The following is a 4,397-nucleotide window of genomic DNA, read 5'->3' on the forward strand; positions in this document are numbered from 1 at the left end:
TTTCATTATAATAGTTGACTTTGTCTTCTCAAGTTGCTCTTTGAAGTCCTCTGTTCAGCTCTTTGATCTTGTCATTTCTTCCATTTGCTTTAGCTATTCTCCATTCAAGAGCAAGTTTCAGAGTCTCTTCTGATACCCATTTTGGTCTTTTCTTTCTTTCTTTCTTTTTTAATGACTTTTGGTTTCTTCATAGATGATCTTCTTGATGTTATCTCATAATTTGTCTTGTCTTTGGTCAATTGTCTTTGGTTCAACATCAAATCTCTTCTTTAAATGGTCTCTAAATTCAGGAGCGATATAATCAAGATCATATTTTGGCTCTCGTGGACTTGTTTTAATTGTCTTCAGCTTTAACTTGAACTTACATATGAGTCATTTATGATGTGTTCCACAGTCAGTTCATGGTCTTTTGGCTGAAGATACTGAGTTTCTCCATCTCCTCTTTCCACAGATTTAGTCAATCTAATTCCTGTGTATTTCATCTTATAAACTCCACTATATGTTTATGTAGTTGAAAAATGATATTTGCAATGAATAAGTCATTGATCTTGTACAAATCTATGATGTGATATCCAGCATCATTTCTATCACCAAGGGCATATTTTCCAACTACCAGCAATTTTTATTCTTTCTTTCCAACTTTGGCATTCCAATCACTGTTAATGATCAATACATGTTTATTTCATGTTTAGTCAATTTGAGACTTGCAGAAGTTGCAGAACTGAATGGAAGAGATCCATATTTGTGCCCATTCCAAAGAAAGATGATCAAATGGAATGTGAAAATTCTCAAACCATATTATTAATACCACACACAAGTAAAATTTTTGCTGAAAATAATGGAAAAAATGGTTACAAAAGAATATTGGTAGGGAAGTGCCAGAAATTAAAACCAGATTCAGAAGATGATGTTGAGCAAGGGTTATCATTGCTGATGTCAAATGAATCATTGCTGAAAGCAAATAATAACTGAGGGATATTTTCCTGTGTTTTATTGACTATGTAAAGGCATTTCTGGAATAGGAATTCTAGAACAGTTAATTGTGCTCATGTGGAACTTTACCTAGACCAAGAAGCAGTTGTTTGAACAGAACAAGGGGATATTTCATAATTTAAAATCAGGGAATGTGTGCATCAGGGTTGTATTCCTTCACCATACTTATTCAATATGTATGCTGAACAAATAATCTGAGAACCTGGACTATGTGAAGAATTCAGCAGCAGAATTCAAGGAAGACTCATTAACAACCTGCAATACATAGATAACACAACTTACTTGCTGAAAGTGAGGATAATTTGAAGCACTTACTGAGCTTCCTCAGTAAGGATTGTACCACAATGTAAAGAAATAAAAATTCTCACTAAGCACCAATAAGCAACATCATGATAAATAGAAAAAAGATTGAAGTTGTCAAGGATTTCAGTATATGTGGATCCATAATCAAGTCAAATGATATATTGCATCGGGCAAATCTGATGCAAAACAACTCTTTAAAGTGTTATAGAGTGGCCGTGTCACTTCAAAGACTGAGGTGTACCTGATTCAAACCATGGTATTTTCAATAGCTTCATATGATGTAAGATGGGGACAATGAATAAAGAAGACCACAGAAGAATTGATACATTTGAGTTGTGCTGTTGGGGAAGAATATTGAATGTATCATGGACTGCTATAAGAATGAACAATTCTGTCTCAGGAGAAGTACAGAGAAAATATTCCTTAGATGTGAGAATGGCCAGACTGTGTCTCTCATACTTTGGACATATTGGCAGAATGGACCAATCTCTGGAGAAGGATATTATGCTTGGTAAAGTAGATGGTCAATGAAAAATGGGAAGATCTTCAAGATGGTAGATAGACACAGTGGCTGTAATGATGGTCTCATGTGTAGCAGAGATTGTGAGGGTGGCTCAGGAATAACAGTGTATTGTTTTGTTGTGCATCCAAGTTGGAAATGACCGGACGGCACCTAGTAACAACCACCAGTTATAAAAAGTGATCGTATTTAGGACCTGCGTGCATGGCCCATTAACATAACAAAATAAAAACCCCTATTTCTTGTTTGGTCATTTTTGTAATTACAGGGGTCAGGATTTTAACATAGATATTGTGGGGTGATATAATTTAATCCAGAACACCATCTATGTATCTTGTTAACTGCTGAACCAATGATCGCCTAAAAACTATAAGATAAAAGTTTATTACTTCCTCAAGTAACAGTTTTACATGAGTTTTCCTGGTTGGTTGAAAGCATTAATTTACATGGCAAATCAAGGATACAGGCATATTCCTGTATAGGCTTTGGCAGAAAGGAAAGAAGAAAGTTCAATTGGTGACTTTTAAACAGTTAATATTTCATTTAAATTTTGAAACCAAAATTATTTATAAAACAATTTAAAGAATAATAATAAGAAAAATAGCCATATACTCACCATCTAGTTAAGGAGTCAGTTATTACTGGAGATTTTTGAAGTCTTAGCTTTTTCCCACCCCAATTGCATGTCTTTCCTTTTGGGAGAAAACTGCTATTTAATTATTTTTGTTGTTAATCTTCTCCGGTCCAACTCGACAACACATAACAACAACAACAATCTTCTCCTTGTCCTTCTTTTGACATTTCCTACATACATAAGTATTAACTCCTTAATATACTATTTCATTTACCCTTGATTTTAAATGATATAATTGGATTACTACTACCTACATACAACTTTGATTTCATTCTTTCACTCAACATTGTTTTAAGATTTACCCATGTTGCTGCTTGCATTGTAATTTACAACTGCGTATTACTCCACCATATGAATATGCTGCAATTTATTTTTTTCTTCTTAGATGGAAATTCAAATTATATCATCACTTTTTTCTTTTCTCAATTTTGAACTATCTTTTGTTATACACGTGCCAGAGATTCTCTAGGTTATTGCTTGGGCCATTTTTTTTTTTTTTTTGCATACTGCTTCAAATTCTCTTATTTTCACCTATCTACCTGACATTTCATTAGTTTCAGTAGTTGTCAAGGGTGACATGTTATCTAAAGTTGATTGGCCACATAACTGAATTCTCTGACCCTTCCTGCCACTTCTGGCTTGGATAAAGTCACAAAGCCAGGAATCCAGCTTCCCAAGAGCCTAACAAAAGGACAGTTATGCAACCCAAATTGAAAAATTGACGTTTTTTGTGGTATAAACCTTGATCAATGGAAAAAAGGAAACCAGAAACAATGAATATAAATTCCTTGCCCCTCCAAATATCCAACCGACTATTCCATTGCATGTTTCAGAGTCACTCCACATTATCAAATAGATGCAGCTGTCAAACCACCAGCTTTTGTCTTGCCAGCTCATCTTAAAACAATAGTCAGTCAAGTAGCTTACCATCCTGCATTACCTTCCATTTTTCTTTTTCTCACTCCATTTTCAGTCACCCTCTTTGCCAAAATTAAAGTCTTGGCATTAAGGTGCACGTTCTCCCTCTCTTTTTTAAATCCAGACAAACATGTTTATATTTAAACATGAATTGCTGGGTCTTGAATGTTAATCTAGTTTCTCAAATGATTGTCCCAGCAGCAAGGAGGGAGGATGCCCATTGTTTTATATTAAGCAAAACTTTCATATTTTCTTGGGTTTGAAATCATTATTTCACTGAGTGCTGAATGCTGTAATTATTTTCCAATGCTTTTGTAATAGAAAATAATATCATTTAGGCAAAGCATGTAGACAAACTCTGTGCTGGGTTCTTAGAAGGCACTTAGAAGTTAGTATCTCCTGCTTTCTCAATTTATTCCTTTGGCCCTAACCCCTTTTCCCAGATGTTGACTTTAATTTGTACTTCATTATTAGAAGATATCTAAGCTATCCAAGAGTGTTCTGTAACTCTGTAGTCTCTATATGAGCTAATCATTGCGATGTGTTCAATGCCTCTAATTGTGTTCCTTCTCCTGCCCCTTAACTTGGTTAACTTCTACTCATCCAAGATAGAGAACTGACAATTTCCTTCTCTTCCTTCTCTATATATTTACATCTAATAAGTTAGTAAATTTTATCAATTAAATCTTATGTCTTAGAATTCTACTTTTTGTTCTGTTCTCTAAGAATGTGAAAAAAAAATCTTTTTTTTTTTTTTTTTTTTGCTCATATGATTTATTTCCCTGAAACTTCTTGAACATAGTGACATAGACATTTGCATTTATGTTTTAACTTGTGGGTTGGGATAAGAAGAAACGGATCTATGTGGTTAGTGAAGAGGCAACTTCCTAAAAGTGCCATTTTTTGACTAATTTTTTTCATTTTTTATTCTCACACTGACTCTAATGACTCTTGGCAACAATCATAACCACAGTAAAATATTTTGAGTAAGAATAATATTATTTGAATCCTCCACAGCTCTCAAGACAG

Source organism: Orycteropus afer, unplaced genomic scaffold, assembly GCF_000298275.1.
Source record: "Orycteropus afer afer isolate SDZICR_OR568_19922 unplaced genomic scaffold, OryAfe1.0 scaffold00936, whole genome shotgun sequence".
NCBI classification, from domain to species: Eukaryota; Metazoa; Chordata; class Mammalia; order Tubulidentata; family Orycteropodidae; genus Orycteropus; species Orycteropus afer.